Source organism: Canis aureus, chromosome 16, assembly GCF_053574225.1.
Source record: "Canis aureus isolate CA01 chromosome 16, VMU_Caureus_v.1.0, whole genome shotgun sequence".
Classification (NCBI taxonomy): domain Eukaryota; kingdom Metazoa; phylum Chordata; class Mammalia; order Carnivora; family Canidae; genus Canis; species Canis aureus.
In genome coordinates this window covers 61,559,601-61,580,076 of record NC_135626.1, presented here as the reverse complement: position 1 = coordinate 61,580,076, position 20,476 = coordinate 61,559,601, and positions in this window count along the sequence as shown.

Genomic DNA, 20,476 nt, shown 5'->3' with positions numbered 1-20,476 from the left:
GTGTGTGTGTGTGTGTGTGTGTGGTGGGACAATGAAGTGTGGTCCTGCACTCCAAGTCATACTCAAGGGCCATGGGCCATGGAAGGACCCCGAGCTGTCCCCAGGGCCTCAGTGCTGAGGCTGCAAAGCAGAGGCGGGGGACTCAGGCCGATCCCTCTCTCCCCAGCCCGTCACCGGTGCGAGAGCACACACACACACACACACACACACGCACACGCACGTGCACATTCAGCTGCTTTGGGGTGGGAGGTCCTTCCACCCCCTCCTCCCTCACCTGATCCATTTGTGAGAGTTTCAGGAGGCTCTAGGTAATCGTGTGGTAATTGAATTTAGGGAAACAGACCCTAAGGATAATCCTGGAGTCAGCTCCAGGAAGGATCGTGGTTTAATTTCCGTACTTAGCTGGTGGCACACGTTATACGGGTCCTGACAGCCCGCTGCCTGCCTCATCATTATATATTTCGTTTTAACGTGCGGTTCGGAAGAGGAGAGAGAGGGAGAGAGAGGTGCGTCGGTCCCGACACACATACCCACGCTCCGTGACGACGAGCGGAAGACACAGCACACACGTCTCTTTTATTTTCATACGTGCTCTTCATGTGAGCCATGTGGATAAGGCCTCACACGTCGTAAGACCTCACTGAATGTCACTGGTGACTATTATTTCGCTTAACTAATTCCCTGCAAGTTCTCAAACCTCGGTAGGGGCAGAGAGCTGGCCTTACCCAAGGATGTCCCAGGTGCGTGCACATTCGAGTGTGTGTGTGTGTGTGTGTGTGTGTGTGTGTGTGAGCACGCAGGGCTGGAGCAGGGTCACAGCAGTGCGGCCTGGACTGGTGGGGAATCCTCTGCTTTGCTGCCTGAGTGAAGGACCCTTTCAAATACACCCTGGAGTTTAATATTGCCAACAACTGGCCCTGACTCCTTTCAACCTGAGCCAGGTGTAATGTAAACCTCCCTGGATTTCCTCCCTTTCCTGTTTCATCTGAGAAATTCTTCACTAATTCCATGGTATCTGGTTTCTCATTGTTTCTCTCTGCTTCAGACAGCCCCTTGGGGTGGGCTTTGGAAAGGTGTGCTTAACACTCTCAGCTGTCCAAAATGACACGGGCTCTCCCCTCACTACCACCACCGCCCTCCAAAACCTCTGAAAAGGGGCTGCTCGGCCTGTCAGGGCACTATAAGCCCTAAGGCCCCAGGGAAAGGAAGCAGAAGTCTTTGCCCAAATCCCAGAAAGGTCTTGGGTGGTCACTTCCCTCCTGTAAAGCGGTATGCAGATTGGGAACAGGACAATCATGTTAAGCTCTTTCGTGATATAATGCGGAGATTATATGAATACAGCAGAATAATGGTAAACCACGCATTCTTTGTTGAGGAAGTCCTGTTCAGGGGTGAGGACAAGGAATAATCCAGGGCGGGTGGAGGAGGCCTGGGCCATTCCAGATGCAAGCAGGGGACCATCTATTTTCCTCTGACTCTCTAGAGGAGGTGGGGTTACAAAACCATGTGGATGATGGGGGGTGGGGAGACAAGAGCCTGGCAAGCAGAATCCCTCCTATGAGCAGCGGAAGCGAGCATCCTTATAGCCATTTCCTGCTTTGTTTTTTGCATTCTGGACTCTCCTGCCGGTGCTGAGTGGGGAGGAAGCACCAGGGAGATGCAAGGCCTGCCGGGCTCCTCTCAGCCTTAGCTGTGTCTTCCCACCCACCCCCGTCCTCTCTCCAGGCACTGAAAATTATTTATGTTTGCAAATTGCTTTTGACTCACATGAGTTATTCTCTTGCCTGCCAACAGGTCTGGGGATGGGAGAGTTCTCGAACCGGCGAGCTGAGAAATCAGGGTGATGGCAGAAGGAGCACTGATGTGAAGTCACAAGCCCTGGGATCTGGTCCCAGCTCCACTGCTGCTGTGCCATCACCTCCATGGCCTCTGGCCTCCGGTGTCTCATCTGCAAGGGAGAGGGTGGGTGCGAGCTCTCCAGATCCTAGAGACTCGTGGCTCTGGCCTCCCCTGGGCCGGTGACCCCCAAAGAGACACAGATGAGGTTGCACCAGCCTCTTCCCTACTCCTGCACCAGCACCTGGCAACCCTGCTGCTGAGCACTGCAGGGTAGAAAAGCACCTACCCAGCCCTGGCCTGGAGGGAAGACGGGGACAGGGTGGCGGGACAGCCAGGAATGCTTCCTGCCTTCATGTTTTCTTCACGCTTGTCCTTACCCAGGCCTCTTCCATAGATGAGGATGAAGACAAATGTCTGCAGAGGAGGGATCAGGGTGGAAAGTCCCTGGGGCTGGTCCAGGAGAGATGCACACAAACACCCCCAAAACCATCCTAACCACGAGCACAGGCAGAGCAGGATCAGCTCCATGGCAGGTGGGTAGAACCACCTGCCCTTCAGGGAGGGACGGATTGGCCCGTTGACCGTAGGGTCATGGAAGCTGGGAGCAGAGAGGGGCCATTGAGTTTTTAAGTCCTTCACTCTACAGATGGAGAAACTGAGCCCTCAAAAGGCCAAAGTCAACATCAAGGTGGATTTCTTTTTTTTTTTTTTTTAATTTTTATTTATTTATGATAGTCACAGAGAGAGAGAGAGAGAGAGGCAGAGACACAGGCAGAGGGAGAAGCAGGCTCCATGCACCAGGAGCCCGACGTGGGATTCGATCCTGGGTCTCCAGGATCGCGCCCTGGGCCAAAGGCAGGTGCCAAACCGCTGCACCACCCAGGGATCCCTCAAGGTGGATTTCTGATCATTCTCTGCCCACAAGTGGGTATGTGTGTTCCAACAAGGATTCGTGCTCACCCAACTCACTACAAAACTGAATTTATTAACAGGGTTAATGATAACAGAACTCAAAGGCCAATGGCATCGCCATGAGTAATGAGCTGCATGCTGAGTGCCATGGTCTGGCTTCTAGTCTCCAGACTGTGGTTTGGGGCTTAACCTAGAGAGAAGACAGGAGGATCTGGTCTTCTTCCAAGCCCGTGACCACCCGGGGCAGGCGGGGGGTGGGGGGGTGGGGGATGAAGGCTGTTAGGGGTTCAGCTCTCCACAATGGCAAGAAATCTGCTAACCTCAGAGCTTGGAGTTGGCTCTGCCTTGGCAGAAAGGTGATATTTGCTCAGCCTTGGGTCTAGAGTTTGGGGTCTCTATGCTCCTTCATGAGAGAGGAACTGTGGTGGGCAGAAGGATGGTAGGGAGAGGGACTGTCCTGCAGCAGGTCTCTCACCCTGAAACCTGTCCTTTCTCCTGGGCTCAGGGGTGCATTGTCCAGAGCAGGAGATGCCCCCTGGGTAGATTCGGGTGTCCCAATGGCCCAGCCTCTCCAAGCAAGCTCTCATCAGTCCCATTTGCATCCTCTTAGGAAAGAAGCACCATGCAGAGGATGCACCGGGTCTTCAGCTGTGGGCTAACCTGGTAGCTGGTGTAAGTGGCGCCTGCACACATCTGGTAATTTGGAGAGAGAGAGAGAAAGGGAGAGAGAGAGAGGAATGGGTGAGCCAGGGCCAAAATCAAGGAAGGAGGCGGTGGCAGCAGAGAAAAATGGAAACCAGCCGGGACCAGCGATAAAGAGAGAGACAGACACAGAGGTAAAGGAGACCAAAAGAATAGGCACAAGGAAACAACAGAAAATGCTCAGAAACAGAAACCGAGGGGTGCCTGGGTGGCTCAGTGGTTGAGCATCTGCCTTTGGCTCAGGGTGTGATCCCGGAGTTCCGGGATCAAGTCCCACATCAGGCTCCTTGCATGGAGCTTGCTTCTCCTCCCTCTGCCTCTCTTTCTGCCTCTCATGAATAAATTAAAAAAAAAAAAAAAAAAAAGAGGGATCCCTGGGTGGCTCAGTGGTTTCCCATCTGCCTTTGGCCCAGGGCGCGATCCTGGAGTCCCGGGATCAAGTCCCGCGTCAGGCTCCCAGCATGGAGCCTGTTTCTCCCTCTGCCTGTGTTTCTGCCCCTCTCTCTCTCTGTCTATCATACATAAATAAAAATAAATCTTTAAAAAAAAAGAAAGAAAGAAAAGAAAAGAAAAAAAGAAACAGAAACCGAGACGAGAAGCAGATGAGGACGCGAGTTGGTTCAGAAACACCAGGTTGGAGGGAATCAAAGTCAACATCACCAATCTCGGGACAAACTGGCAAGTGCCTCTTGACGTGATGTACTGACGAGGACAGAACATCCCTCGGGTGGCATTGCCGCCCCAAATGCGGAGCAGGATCTAACCATGCAGAAATATCCAATGTGTTCTCTTCAAACCGCCAAGGTTAAGGTACCAGAGGAAGGCAGAGGCCCTGTCCCAGGTTAAAGGACACTCAAAAGACGGCATTGAATGCAATTCACCATCCTGTCTTGGCTCTTGAAGAGGAAATACACACTCACACACACACACACACTACTTATAAAGAGCATTGTTGAGAAAATTGACAAAAGTTGCATATGGACTGTGGGTTAGTATTGGATCAATGGTAAACATCCTGACTTCAGTAACTGCACAGCGGTTGTGTAAGAGAGTGTCCTTGTGGGATACCCGGGTGGCTCAGTGGTTAAATGGCTGCCTTTGGCTCAGGGTGTGATCCCCAGATCTAGGATCGAGTCCCACATCGGGCTCCCTGCATGGAGCCTACTTCTCCCTCTGCCTGTGTCTCTGCCTCTCTCTCTCTTAGTCTGTGTCTGTCATGAATAAATAAATAAAATCTTAAAAAAAAAAAAAAAAAGAGTGGCCTTGTTCCTAGGAGAAACACACTACAGTATTTAGCCATAAAGTTTCCAACATACCCTCAAATAGTTCAGAAAAAAATATGGGAAAAAATACATATATATATATATATATATATATATATGTATATATATATATATATATGGAGAGAGAGAGAGAGAGAGAGATAAAATGATAAAGCAAATGGGTAAAATGCAAATAACTGGGAAATCTAGGTAAAGAATGAGTGGAAATTCTTTTACCACACTTGCAACTTTTCTGTAAGTTGGCAAAAAATACTGAGTTGATATTCAAAAGGGAGGTGCGTGGAACCTCCCTGCTGAGCTGGAGGACAGGTGCTGGCTAGCACTGGCGCCCTTCCGTGGGGCTGAGAAGAACCTGAAGAGCCTCCACCTGCAGGTGGGCCTGAGAACCAGCTTTCCAGCAGCCGAGAACATCCGGGCAACTTGACCCATCCCTTGCCACCTACTTGAAGGCTGGGTTTTCCCAACCCTTCACCCCATGACCTCAACACAAATGAATGGAGGTCCAGGAGGGTGGGCCCGCAGCTGCTGCCCTGCACCAGGTCCCAGCCACCTCCAGCTCACACCACACAGCAAAGTCCAGCCTTGCTCTTTGGCCACGGGAGGAGAGGGGATACAGCAGAAAGGAGGGAGGGGGGATACAGCAGAAAGGAGGATTAGGTCATCGGACAGACAAGGCTCCACGTGCCAGCTGCTCTGTGGTCACAAGTTCTATGTCCTGGGGCTGGTGGCTCTGTCCCCAAATGCTCCCCAAGGCTGGCCCATTCTTACCATTTGGGTTTCCTAAATATCTGCTCTTGAGAGACTTCCCTGACCAATGACTACATTGTAGTATCCTGTTTTTTCTTCTCATTGATTTGTTGACTTGCCTTGGGTGTCTCTGTGTGTGTGTGTATCTGTGTGTGTGTGTGTGTGTGTGTGTGTGTGTGTGTGAGAGAGAGAGAGAGAGAGAGAGAGAGAGACAGATTTGGCTTTATTCAGGGCTCTGAGCAGGTCATAGCGCTAGAGGTGAGGTCTCCCAGCCTCTTCCCTGCAGACCTGACAACTCAGGGGTGCTGTGAATATGGGCGGGCTGACCAGACACTGTGGTCCAGCTCCAAACTGCCTGGGCCTCAGAAACCCTTAGTCATGTGGTCTTGTGAAGAGACCCTCAAGAGGAAAAGCATCCCTAGGCCCCCAGATGGCCCTCCTCATGCTGACCTGGGTATTCCCGTGAGGGTCACACTTTTCCCCTGTCTCACTTGACCTCCAGAGACAGGAGCGAGCAAGGCCAACACAAAGCAGGCGATAATGTTGCCTTGCCAGCCAAGTTCTGAGTGGAGAAGTGAGCCAGTGAGTGAATGAAAACCTCTGATGGTTTAGGTGAGTTGAGCTCATAATTTGGTTTCTTCCCTAACACATATGACACTCGAAGCACGAGACAGACCTCAGTTAGGCCTGAGCTTTGTCCCCTCCCTGAAAGCTGGCACTCCAGAAAGCTCATCAGAGGTGACATTGGCATCCCAAATGGAGCTGCTTCCTTCCCCAGCCTAATGAGGGCCCAAGGAGACCACCCTATTGAAATTCAGGTCCTAAGGAGATTGGAAGTAGCTCAGAAGGTGTTGAAGAAAGGCTTCAGAGTCACATCCACTGAAATTTGTTTACCGCTGCTGGCTGCTTTGTAGCTTCCCTTCTGACATTGTTGAAAGACCTCAATACCCCCCATCCCCCTCACCCCAGTGCATTGTAGGGAACACTCGGCACAGGCCAATTTAGCTGATCAGATCTTGGCAAGTCAGCAAGTAGGGACCATATTGACATCTAAAACATTAGAGGCGATCTCCTGGTCTGCTCCGGCCGCCTCCCCAGCTGGCTGGAGAGATGAAATGTGCCTCCAACTCCGGACCAGCTGGGTCTCTTGAGGATCAGCCATCTCTTTGTCTCATGCACGCCTTGTGCAGCCAGTATGGGGATTGCCATGTTGAATGATTGCTGACAAAGGAAGAAACTGACTTGTGACCTAGTGTCCCAAATTCCCATCCTCAAGATAAGAGTGGGCAAACAGTCAGATCTATAAATAATGCTTCCTGAAGCACCTCACAGACTTGGCAGGCGCGGGCGGCTCACTTGTGTCTTCCCCAGCCCAGAGCTGGCCGGCTCCCTCCCCTGACCTGCGGAAACCCAAATGCAGGAGCCCTTCTTGCCTTTCCCCACCTTGCGCAGAATCTTTAGGGCCCATGAGATGGTTCTCATCCCTCCACTAGCCCGCAGCCGTGCAGCTGCCTGGAAATTAACTTTGGTTAATTTCCCTCCTTAAGGAAATTAAGGCTCCTTAAGAGCCCTCCTTAAGGTCTCGGATCCCCAGTGCACCTCCAGTCTGGGTGAGGAGCCTCGGCCAGGCTGACTGAGAACATATCTAGAATTCCAGGCCATGGCGATGGGCTCCATCTTGCCCTGCAGGTACCCCCATGTGACCTCCTGTCTGTTGATGTGAGCAGGAGGCAGGGGGACACATCCCCGCCTCTCTCACCGCCATAGCCAGTCTGTAGTTACTGGACTTGGTCTTTTTTTTTTTTTTTTTTTTTTTTTATTTATTCATGAGAGACAGAGAGAGAGAGATTGGCAGAGACACAGGCAGAGGGAGAAGCAGGCCCCATGCAGGGAGCCCGACATGGGACTCGATCCTGGGACTCCAGGATCATGCCCTGGGCTGATGGCAGTGCTAAACCACTGAGCCACCTGGGCTGCCCCTGGACTTGGTCTTTGTCCTGGTTCTTCTCTCAGCTACCAAAGGGATCATTTTTGTCATAGCTTATAAGGCATTTTGTTCTCTCTCTCTCTCTCTCTTTTCATCATCAGCTCGACTTCAGAAGAGATGCCCAAAGTGACACCAGCCCCTGGATAAACACCACTGCCTGGTGCCCCCGTGACCTGATAATGACAGTAACTCACAATTACAGAATGTTCACTGAGCCAGGCTCTATGGAAAAGCCTTTAGGTGATTTGTCTCTCTTTTAATCCTCACCATAACCGGATGGAATACAAACTATTATTACCCCCAACAGGAAATGGATGCTTTGAGAGGTCAAGTACCTGGCCTGGGATCACAGAGTGAGTGAGTAGTGGGGCCAGGGCTTGGATCCAGGTAGCCTGTGCTCCTCACCAGAGTCACACTGCTGCCATCAGGGATCTCTGGACACAGAGAGTACCTGGCCAGGGTGTCCCCCTGGAGGAGTGGTAGGGTAGCCACAACCACCCCATACATCAGAGGCACCAGCTGTGAACCGAGATGAACCCTACAAAGTGATCAGCTCTTGGGGCCACAGAGTCACCACAAGGGTGGAGCTGGAAGGAGCCTAGGAGAAATTCCAGAACACCACCCCTCCTGTTAAAGGAGGTGAATTACGAGGATGCCTGAGTCCCACAGTTCACTGGTGAAGCATTGGAGACCATGAGGGAACACTGGTCCCCAACTCTGGGGTTGGTTCTCCAAGCAGACTGGGGCAAGAGAAGTCAGCTTGATATGGGGCGGGACCTGCTCAAGATCTGGTTCAGACCGAAATACCCTGGCTTTTTCCAGAATTGGCTCAGCCCTCTGGAGGCCCCCCTCAACGTTGAACATGTCTGTAGGGTAGCCTCTAGAATGAGAGGCTGCTGGTTACATCTGCCCTCTAGACCTGGCGATAAACTCCTCCTCTTCACACCTGAGTTTCTTTGCAGCCTCTCCTCTCCTGCAAAAGCAAGCCGATAAGAGGATTTTTATTCACCATCTTCACTCCTGGTAGTTCTATTTCCATGGCTACTCCATGAATGCTCAAGCTTTGCTTACATCCTCAACAGGCTGAACTGCCAGCCCTAAAAATCCTGAACCAGAAGACTGTGCTGGTCAGACAACTTCCATCCTGGCCTATCCTGCAGCCCCCAGCCCCAGATTAACCCATTATATGCTCTCAATATCACTCAACACTTATCCTTCATGGCACTCATCAAAGTTGTAAACCACATAGGGTGTATGGTTTTTCTATTACTTACCTCTCACCCCAGACTTTAAGCTCCATGAGGTCAGAAGCCGGGTCTGTCTTATTCATAAAAAATACCCCTAAACTCAGCACTGGGCTGTCTAGGATAGAGAATATGCCCAGGAAATTTTTATTGGATGAATAGGTAGGAGGGATGGATGAGTGGGTGAGTGGGTGGGTGGGTGGGTGGATGGATGGATAGATGGATGGATGGATGGATATCAAGAGAGTGAGTAGAAGTGTTTCTAAGGAAAATAAATAAATAAGTAAGTAAGTAAATAAATAAATAAATAAATAAATAAATAAATAAATAAATGTATGTTTCTAGGAAAAAAAAAAAGAAATGTTTCTAGGATGCCATATTACCAGAACAGCCTCCGAAGCTGAACACCATCCCACTGTGCAGAAAGGGAAGACTAGGAGAGGCCACCGTAGATGCCTTTATTCTATCCCCACCTTTCTTTCCGTCTGCAGTGTCTCCTGGGACAACCCCAGAGGCCTCCTGCTAAAATGCCCTAGAATGCTTTCCTTTCTAACCAGCATCCGCCTGGGTTAGTGGCAACCTCAGGTGGTTGGTGAATGATATGAATGATGCTACACTCTCTTCTACTCATTTGAGTTTTGCCCCTCCTGCCTTTGCCAGCTGCCCCACAGAAGGTTTTATGGAGTATCCCATTAACTGGGGGGAAAGCGAATGAGCGGCTGGAGTGGTTGCCTTCATGGCCTACTCAGAAGGAGCACAATCTGGGGCTGATGCTTTATGTTGTGGTTCCCCCAAGGAGACGAGGTAGACAGAGGAGACGGAGAGAGAGAGAGCATGGTCCATTCTCAGAGACTCCAGTTTCCTTCCTCTGCCACTTCTACGCTGGTGACCCATAGGACTCTGTAGGCACCTTCTTCAAGTCATTGGTGCTGGCTCTAGAACAGCGCGAGGAACAGATGGGACACTTACAGAAACTTTTCCATAATCACCGTGGTAAAGACGATCATAAGGACATTGACACTATTGTAGAAAGTAAAGGCTCTTAGGAGCACCTGCCTGGCTCCGTCATCATCCATTGGGCTGCTGACTTTTTTTTTTTTAAGATTTTATTTTATTTTCTTATTAGAGACACACACAGAGAGAGAGAGAGAGGCCGAGGGAGAAGCAGGCTCCATGCAGGGAACCTGACGTGGGACTCCATCCTGGGACTCCAGGATCACGCCCTGGGCCCAAGGCGGTGCTAAACCTCTGAGCCACCCGGGCTGCCCGGCTGCTGACTCCTGATGTTGGTTCAGGTCATGATCTCAGGGTTGTGACATTTAGCGCTGCATTGAGCTCCAGTCTCAGATCGGAATATACTTGTGGTTCTCTCTCTCCCTCACCCTTTGTTCCTCCCCCACTCACATGCTGGCTCTCTCTCTCTCTTTTCTTTTTAAAGATTTTATTTATTTATTCATGAGACACACACACACACACACACACACACACACACAGAGGCAGACACAGGCAGAGGGAGAAGCAGGCTCCATGCAGGAAGCCTGATGGGGGACTCGATCCTGGGTCTCCAGGATCACACCCTGGGCCGAAGGCAGGTGCTAAACCGCTGAGCCATCCAAGGATCCCCCACATTCTCTCTCTTTTTAAGATTTATTTAGTTATTTGAGAGAGAGTGAGAGCAAGAGAGATCACAGAGGGAGAAGCAGACTTCCCACTGAGCAGGGAGTGCTACATGGGGCTTGATCCCAGGACCCTGCAATCTCCACCATAGCTGAAGGCAGCTGCTTAACTGACTGAGCCACCAGGTGCCCCTCACATACTCTAAGTAAGTAAGTAAGTAAATAAATAAATAAAATTGGAAGGAAGGAAGGAAGGAAGGAAGGAAGGAAGGAAGGAAGGGAGGGAGGGAGGAAGGAAGGAAGGAAAAGAAAGAAAAAAGGGGGGGACGCCTGGGTGGCTCAATGGTATAGCACCTGCCTTTGCCCAGGGTGTGATCCTGGAGTCCCGAGATCCAGTCCCACATCAGGCTCCTGCATGGAGCCTGTTTCTCCCTCTGCCTATGTCTCTGCCTCTCTCTCTCTCTCTCTGTATCTCTCATGAATAAATAAATAAATCTTAAAAAAAAAAAAAAAAGAAAAAAGAAAAAAGAGTTCTCCGACCCACTAATTGGGCACCTACTAAGTGCCCTGCACTGCCTGTGTTATTTGACAAAGTCCTGCCAAGGCCCCCTTGTCCAGACAAGAAACACAAGGCCTGCAGAAATTCAGCACTAGCAGAGCCGGGGTTCAAACCCAGTTTGGGCCATGCTTCTGTCCCCTCTGTTCCCTGGACCTCTGGAGGGAGAGGCCCTAGACACCATTCAGGTCTCCTCCGGCCTCAACGGAAACTCCTTCATGGCTTCCCAGGATCATAGGTGGCCCAGGAATCCAGGTAGGTATCCTGCTTGCACACTCTAGGGTGGCGCTCTTTGTTGTCTGCTCCTCCTTCACCATCTTGAAATCTAGTTTTCCTGCAACTCCTTCCATTCTCCTTTGGGCTCAGCCCTTGGGGTAGGGCTCCAATGCTGGGAGCTGGAGGTGGGGGCGGGGACAGCCTTGGCAGGAGGGTTCCCCAGCCAGCCAGGCTGAACCCCAGCTCCCACTCTGCCACAGTCTCTTGAACTGTGCCTGTACCCTCACCCTTGGCTCCTCTGAACACCCCCACACACACACACACACACTTTCACCAAGGAGGCAAACCTCTACCTAGCACGGGATGAAAGAGTAGTAGCCTTTCTCTTGTTCCTACTACTCCACCCCACTCCCACCTGCTTTCCTTAAACCTTTCAAAACTGGCTCCTGAGGAGGAGAGGTGCTCCTGGGGCAGCCGGCTGTCCTCTACCCCCTCCCCGGGTAAACTGCTGCGGGGGAGGGAAGCACAAGGGTGCAGGGAGGGGTGGGCTGGTCCCGGAGGGCACCCCAAGCACACTGACTTAGTGCTGCCGGCCCTCTCCTCACCCCTCCCACCCCCCACCCCCCCGCAAAGCAAGGTGAGGATGGGAAGGAGGCAGGGCTCGGGAAGGGGCCCTTCAGCCTCCCTCTGGCCCTGCTGACTCGGCCAAGCTGACTCCGCAAATCCGGCTCCACCCGCCCCAGCCCCGCAGGAGGAGCCGCTGGGGCCGCACACCCCCTCTCCCTGGGTGCCCGCCTGCCCTTTCGCAGCCCTGCGCCCAGCGACGCCGGCCACCGGCCTTTGAGCCTCCTGGCCCCGGCCTCTGCCGCGCACACCCGCACCTGGCGGGACCCCGGCCCACCGGCCACCGCCATCGCCACCGGGAGCCAGAGGCGGCTGCCGGCACCGAGCCCGGCGCCACGGCGGGGGCACCGCAGCCCTGCCCTTCAGAGGCTTCGCATCCACAGCGCCGGGGCTGGACGTCGGGGAGCAGTTGCTTTCCTGGGGAGACCTGGTGAATTGCTGGCGGAGCCTTTGAAACACCTGCGCGAGGTGGGCTGCGGGGCCACCCCGCTACCCCACCACCGTGGCTGGGCTGCTCTCGCCTCTCTGCCCGCCGTCCCCTCAAGACCCATCCCTCCTCTGCGACCCCAGTCCCCCGAGACAATACTGTGACCCCACACTGCAGCCACTGATGCTAGGGCTCAGCTCCGTGCCCCACCCCAACTGTAAGCGCCCCCAGGGCAGCCTGCGTCTTGGCGGACGGGCACAGGGCGAGGTCAAGAGACAGCTGTGCGAGGGGTCACGGGGGTGCCCGGCTGACCCGGTGGGTGCCAAGCCACGTGGGCCGGGCGTGGAGCTTCCCAGCCCTGGGTGTCGTGCCCTGAAGACCAGGTGGGGAACGGCCAGAAGGCCCGCAGCGCGCGGGCGGGAGTGTCCCTTTGCCACCGACCTTCTGGGCAAATCCATTCATCACAGGGGCAGCCGAGGCTGCGGCCCAGCGGCTCACCCCACCCTGGGAGGTGGCCGCCCAACGCCCGGGGAGGCTTGGGAAATGGGCGAAGTGGTCAGACTGGTTTCCGGAGCCGGGCTCGGAATCCACGCGGGCTGGCAGGCGTTGGTGGGGGAGGACCGAACCCCGCCAGCGGCATCAGAGGCCACCTCGGGAGGCTTTGTTTTCTGCCCTCGAAGGTGACCCCACGGGGTGGGGGTGGGGATGGGGGGACAGCAGGCATCCCGTGGGGGCAACCCGGTCTCCCAGCGTGAACCAGCAGGCTGGCTGCTGCCACCCCGGTGGTGCCCGGCCCCCACCTGGAGGCTGGTGTTGGCCAAGAGCGCCGGAGGCGGGAGCCGCCGGGCCACCGCGAGCCTGGCTCTGGGCTCTGAGCTCCGCATCTGAAGGACTAAGAGGCCGAGACAGGAGCGTGGAGCAGGGTCCAGCTCTGCCATAACCTTCTGGATGACCTTGCACCAGTCACCCCCTTCGGCCGCCTGTCCCTTCCACCCAGACATTCCTAGCAGTCCAGGTGGACCCCGGGGACGCGAGGGGAAGAGGGCGCCACAGCCGGTGGCCATGTGCTCCCGCAGGCTCGCAGTCCAAGGAGCCCCGGCCAACAGCTGGGCACCCTGGGCATCCCCACCCGCTCCCAGGCGCCGCGGCTCCGGGATGGGAAATGGAGTCTTGGAATTCCCTCCCCCGCAGTAGCGTGGCACTGATGGGGTGGCTGGCAGGCGGCAGGCTCTGGGGAGGGGTGCCGCCCCCTCCCACTCCCACACCCCCCAAGCCCCTAGGCCTGGAGGTCCAGTGCGGGGCGGGGGGGCACTGGGGGAAGGGGCTGAGCTGGCAGGGGGACCCAGCGAGCCAGCACTGCCATCCCGGAAAATGGAGCGCCGGATTCCCCGTGCGCGGCAGCTGCTGGGCGGCGAGGGGGTCTGAGAGCCGCCCCTGCTGCGGGCTTCTTTGAGGTTCCTCGGTGACAGGCGGGGGCGGGGGGGCTGGTCCTGCATCCGCGACCCCCCCCGCCCCGGCCCTGGGGGTCCTGCATCCGCGAGCCCCCAGCCGCATCACCGGAGGGAGGGGGCCGAGAGCTCCGGGGGCGCGCGGCCCCCGCCCCCGCCCCCGCCCCCGCCGCGCCCGTGGTCGCCCCCGCCGGGGCTCGGGGCTCGGGGCTCGGGTGCAGCCCCGCGGCAGGCGCGCAGCGGGGTCCCGCCGGGTCGCAGGGGTCGCGCCCGCGGCCGTGGCACGCGGAGCCCGGGTGGGGGGCGGGGCCCCGGGGGGCGGGGGCGGGGCCCGGGGCCCTCGGGCCGCCGAGCGCGGGTGGGCGGCGGGGGCCCCCGCGGGCCGGGGCCGGGCTTTGTCTGCGGCGGCGCGGCTTTGGGAAGGCGCCAGCCCGGGTACAAGATGGCGGGGACAGGGTGGGATCGCGGCGCTCGCCACGCGGAGCGGCCCCGCTCGGCCGGCCTGGGGGGGGGCGCCCCCGCCCCCGCCGCGCCCCCGCGCCCGCGCCCCCGCGCCCCCGCGCCCCCGGCCCCGGGCCGCGCCTCCCTCCGCCGAGCCCCGGCCGCGGCAGCTGCAGAAAATGGCTGCCAAAGCGGCGCCGGTCGCCACGCTGCCACGGGCGGGGGCGGGCCCGCGCCCCCGCGCCCCCGCGCCCCGCGCCCCGGGACTCCCCGCCGGGCACCGCGCAGCGGGCGCGCAGCGGGGCCGAGCGCGGGGGGAGGGGCGGCTCCTTGCGCGCGGCGCGGCGCGGGGGGGCGGGGGCCGGTGCCCCGAGGGCGCCCGGGTCCGCGCCCGCCGCAGCCTCCCGCGGTCGCGGCTCGCGGGTGGGGAGATGCTACGGGGCTGTGGACCTCCGTGACCGCGTGCCGCCCCCAGCCCCGTCGACAGCGCCGTCGCCACCCCCACCCCCACGCGGCGGTGCAGCTGGGCCCGCCCGCCCTGACGCCCCCCGCAGAAAAATGAAAATTAAATTAGAAGCTGCGTGCGTGCCGACTGCACCGCCACCCAAGCCCGGGACTCCGCGGAGAAGATCCGGGTGGGTCCTCCGGCGCCATGAACTGCAGCGGCGGCGGCGGCAGCTCAGCAGGTGCCGCGCGCCCACCCTCCTCCCCGCAGGGAGCCGCCCCCCGCCCCCCGCCTCCGCCCGGCCCCAGCAGCTCGGCCGCCCAGGCGCCCGCGGCCACCCTGCGGCTCCCCGGCACCCCGGCCCCGAGCACGCCGCTCTGGGCGCCCAGGGGAGCTGTGGCGAGGGGCGCCCGGGGAGAGGGGGAGACCCCAGCGCCGCCCGGGCACAGAGCCCAGGGGCGCGCACCGCAGCGGGGAGGAACCTGCCCCCCCCAGCCCCGGGCTGGGGGGTTCCTGAGGAATAAACGAAAAGTCCGAAGCGAGGGCCCGTGGGTCGGGTCGGGCTCCGGGATCGGGACCGCCTGGTGAAGGAGAGGGGGTCCGCACCCCCCCTTCCCCCAGCCCGGAGGAACCCAGGCCCGAAGCGCCCGGGCCCGCCAGGGAGAGGTGTGTCTCTAAGTTTGGGGCTTTATTTTTCCCTCTCTGCAAATTTCTCTCTCACCCCTCCCGCCAACCGCGTTCTCAACTCCAGCGATTTCACTACTACTGGCTGGAAAACTCAAAATTCAGTAAATAGGAGAACAGAGACTAGGAGCCAACAGGTCAGGTAGAGGCGTTCCCAGATTGGAGAGCAGCTTCTGCTCTTGGGGTTTAAGAGTAGAGAAAGGGGCGCACTCAAGGAGGTACATCCCTGTGCGGGGAGAAGTCGGAGGACCGCTGGGAACCTGCACCCCCCTCCCCCCCCCAGCCCTCCGCTGGACCAAGGTGTCCCTGTGCCTAAGCACACGGACACCTGGGAATGGGGATTTAATACCAGCGAGCCGGCTAAATGGGCGTGGGCAGGCACGGGGCCGGGATGGGCTTCGTGGGGCCACTGGGAGGCTGCGCCCGGGCATCCGCAGGTATTCCAGGACCCAGAGAGGTCTCCATGGCACGGGTCCGGCGCGGGGCGCAGACCTGGGCAAACGTGCCGCCCCGAGGGCATCCTCCGTCCCTGCGCGGGAGGGAAACTGTGCTCTCTGTTAGGCAAAAAGCACGGCGACGGCCCATCTCAGCCAAGGTCAGGGAGGGATACGTGCTGGCACCGAAGGCTGCTGCGGCCGCAGAGCTTCCTTCCGCAGAAACAGCGAGGAGGAGGCGGCCGAAGCTAACTCGATCCAGCAGGCAGCGCCCTCCCCATCTCGCACCCGCATTCCCTGGCAGTGCCCGTTTCCGCCACCTTCCCCCAGGAGGGGCCAGGTGGGGGGGTGGGGTGTGAGGTTTGGAAGGAAAGGCGGGCGAGGGGAGGGGAGGATGCCCGAGACGAGGCGGAGGTCAGGCGGGTCATCGCGCCCCGCTCCCCATCCCCCCACCCGAGCCCGCCTCCGGTGCGACCCCCACCTGCGCCGGGTTACAGGCGCAGGCTTCCCGGTAGGGGGCATCGCTCCGCGCCTCCGCGAGGCGGCTGCCCTAGAGAGGCGAACTCGGTCACAGGCGAAGTCCCCAGGGCACTAGGGTACCCATTGTCTTCGCTTTCCTCTTTGGGTCCCGGGGGACAGGAGCGCATCCCCAAGGGGGTGCCTCGGGCCGGGCTGCAGCGGTGTCGCTAGGAGGACAGGCGCTGTGCAACCGGCGACCGCCCGGGAGGGGTCAGTCGGACACCTGTGTGTGCGTGTGCGTGTGCGCGCGTGCGCGCACCTCTGCGCGGGAGGGAGGGGGCGAGGGGCGCCCCCGAACCGCGGTGCCTCCGCAGGCTGAGTTTGAGGCGAACGCGAGGCTCGTGCCCAGAGGAATAGTGACGTCTTCTGCCTCCGCGGGCTCCCACCCCGCGGGTGGGCCCAGCGCTGGGCACCTGACCTGCATCCCGCAACTACCGCTCCGCTGCATTCTGCCTGGAAAGCCGCGGATGGCTCTTCGGGAGCATTTTCCTTTCCGCATGCAGGGTTTTTTTTTTCCCCCCTTCCTCCCTTCCCCTCAACAATTGGCAGGTTTTTAAAGTAACCTTTAAATGAGACATCGATTTATCATTATTATGATTGCATTCAGAAACCCAGCCCGAAGGGAAACCCCGGGAAATGGTAATTTGGTGGTACCTAGGGCTGTTTGTGGTTCAGCACACCCCTAGCCCCGCAAGCACATTTCTCTGGCAGCTAATTGCTCTGATTACCTTGGGGGCGGGGGTGGGGGTGAGTGTGTGCGTGCATAGGGGAGACTCGGGCTGCTCCCAGAGCCCGCGCGTGCACGCCGTGGACCTGATGCTGCGGCGGCCACTGCAGCAGCGACGCACACCGCCCCCCCCCTCCAGTTCCCCTCCCGCATCCGGGCCTTCCGGCTCCTCGGCCGCCGTCCGCTGGGTTTGGGGAGGGGGGTTCGTGGGGTATGATGTGGAAGCGTGCGCGGAGGGGGCGAGGACAGGCCGAGCGGGAGGAAGGGAATGACAGCGAGGCGGAGGGGGAGGGGGACCACCGCGCGCGGGGAACTTGGGGGAGAGGGTGCAGGCAAAAACGGGGGTGGGCAAGGAGGGGGTGCCGAGGCGGGAGGCGGGGATGCAGGGGGAGAAAGAAAGGGAGGGGGCGGGGAGCGGGCGGGGAGCGGGCGGGGGCGGCTGGCTCGTTTCCACTCGTGAGAGCCGGTTGCTGAGAGACGCGCGGGCCAATGAGCGCGCACCAGCTCAGCCCGGCGCCCGCCGCGTGCCCTTATATGGTGAGGCCGCTCGGCGGGCGCTCGCGCACATCGCCATATAAGGGCAGGAACCTAAATACAGGCTATACCTTGTTCTCCGCTCGCCCGGCCGCGGCCCCGGCGATCGATGAGCGCGCCACCGAGCGGGCTGCGGCGCGCGGGCTCCGAGCGCGGGCTGGAGAGGGCCGCGCGGCCGGCCCAGATGTGGCCGGCGTCATGGCAGCGCGAGCCAGCTGTGGCGCTCGGGGTGGGGTGGGGTGGGGTGGGGTGGGGGGAGCCGCCCGCCGCCGCCAGGCAGCCCTCTTCTGTCCTCCCGCGCCCCCCGCCCCCCGCGCTGTTTCCGAGGTGCAAATGCGGATGAACTGGGATTGAAATCTAATTGCTTTTGTTTAAAAAAAAAAAAAAGAAAGAAAGAAAGAAAAAGAAAGAAAGAAAATAACGTGAGCGAGTGTGCGTGGAGTCTGAGCGAAGGCCCAGAAACCGAGTCCAACCGCCTGGCGGGCGGTAGATGGGAAGGAAGGAGACCTGGACTGTGGTTTGGGGGCTGGGGGTCCTCCCGCTGCCTCCTGAGGGCCGGCCCACCGGGCGGTCCTCCGAGATCCCGCGCCCCCTTCCTCGGATCCCCTGGGCGCCAGGCCTGGCCAAGGTCCCAGGCGGGCGCTCGAGGGCTGGGAGCTGCGTGTGGCCGGTGCGGCGGGGACCCACGGGATCGATGCCCCTGCGGCGCGAGCAGCCTGGAGCCAGCCGGGCGGTGAGAGAGAGAGAGAGGTGAGAGGCGTCGCTGTCACCTCTCTCTGCTGTCTCTGTACTGGCCCTGCGCCCTGATGTCAGGCCGAGTGCTGCTCGCAGCGACAAGCCGGGCAGGTCCCTGTGCAGCTACAGGATTGGGCCCGGTAGGCAACATCAGACCATTAAGGGTGGGAGGGGCCGCTGGAGGTCCCCTCGAGTGGAGAGGTTGGTGCAGGGTGGAGCCCCTGGACGGCCCATCAGCCTCCACCATCTGGGCTCCTGCCTGTGCCAGAGACCCCAGAGTCCTATCTCCAGGGTCGCCTGCCTTCTCCCTCCCCCACTTCTGGCCAATCCCCTTGCCCATCAAGAGAGGGGTGTTAACCTCCTTCGGGTGGCAGGAGTGGCCCCTGGCCCGGAAGGAGGAGCCCCAATCTGGGAACTGTCCTGTGCTCATGCTGTTGTCCCTCCTGCCCCGGGGCAGCACAGCTCCACATTGTGGGTGAATGTTGTTGGAAATCCCAAATAGCCCACCCAGCACTGCCCCCCAACACACACACATCGCAGTGTCTGGGGCTAAGGCCTTTCTCTCCCACCGTTTGCAGTGGGCATGAGAGACCCCCAGAGACCCCTGGCTCAGCAGCAGGGTGATGATCCTGGGGCAGCGTGTGCGCCTGGATCAGGGGCCTCTGGAGTCTGAGAGAGCCCTTGCCGGGCACAAGCACACTCCACAGGTGCCTCAGATCCCCCTCTCCGGCCAGTTGGGAGTGAGGCTGTAGTGACCTGCCTTGGCTTCCCCCGCGCCTGGAGATGCCACGGAGAGAACCTCTCCCTGCTGAAGAGGCCATTTCCAGTAGCATGATGCCACCTATAGAATGTACCTGGAATTAGTCCCAGCCGCGGCAATGCCTCCAGCAGCGTGGTGCTGGTGAGGGAGCTGCAGGGACCATAATGCCCTCTGTTTTCCTTGACGGACGTTAGGGAGGAGAAGGGGTTGGAGAGACTGTCCAGGCACCCAGAGCTTCCTCCGGGACTCTCTCTGTCTTGCTTTCCTGGGTCCCCTCGCTAGGTGTTCAGTTCTGCACCTGGCATCATCGTTGGGGAAACTGAAACTGGTACCCGGCACAGCTGGGACTGCTCTTACTTTCCAGACAGTCCCACGCTCCAGGGGTTTGTGTGCTGGCTGAGGTGATGTGCCAGTGGTCAGCCATCCATGCTTAACAAGTATTTTCTAAAGCTTCTGGAATCCCAATAAACCAGCCTGTGTGGAATGAGGAGACTAAACACTGCTGAAAGGATACCTGGCTTTAAATTGTTATTTTACAGGGAGAAGCTGAAGTTGGGAGAAAGAAACTGACTTGCCCAAGATAACTCAGTTAGCCAGGAACAGAGCAAACTCCGGGCTGGACCCAAACCTTTGAATTCCCAGTCTACTGGTTTTGGGATTATACAGACTCACCTCCATGGTAGCCTTCCGTATCAATGTGGCTTGGTAGTCCCGGAGCCCTGCAGCTGATGCACGGAGGGAGACCCTCGATGGCAGTCTGACTGGCTGTTTCAGTGCTTGGAACCCACAATCATCGATGGCAGCCAGTCACTCCGTCAGGGCGGCTGGCGAGGATGGGGCTAGAGACAGAAAAACTCTGCTGGGTTCTGGCTCCAGGCTGCTGGACTCCCGGTCTTGCCAGAATCTAGGAAGTCCAAGAACCATGGACAGCCCCCTACCACCACCAATCCCCGCTCTCTGGTGCCAAACCCCACAACTCAGAGCAGCAGCAGGACCGTACCTGCCTCCCTGCGGAGCCTGGATCCACTACCAGGGAGAGGGAGAGTGACCCCAGAATCTCCTCTTAGGCCCTCAACTCCTGGGTGACAGCCTTAGGTCAAGCCCTGTCCCATGGCTAAACTTGGTCACCTGCAAGATACTCAAGCTCTCTGAGCTGATTTCTGCGTCTTCAGATGTAATTCATAAAGCCTCCCTCTAAGGGCTGTGATGAGGAATAAAAGTGGAGTTCGGGAAGCATCCGGTACAGAACTTGGCATGTAGCAGCCCTTGCTCAGAGGATGGTAGCTACATGTGTCCACTCCCACCTTTCGCGGCGGGGGGGGGGGCGGGGGGGGCATACCCTTTTTGTGACGGGGGCTGAGTGCTAGGCTCTCGGATACAAATGACCTAAAACATCATATGCATTGATCCCCGTAGAAACAGGTACTGGCAAACGCTCGCCTCGCAGGCTCCCCTGGACAGTCCTCGGGTGGGTGTCCGCTCCAGCCTCCTCCCTACCCTGGAATAAATTCCTCCAGTCCGCCTCTCCAGCTTCTGCCTGGCTCCACCCTCAGCCCCGCCCTACCCCCTGCTGCCACCCAGGACCCAGCCTCCTAT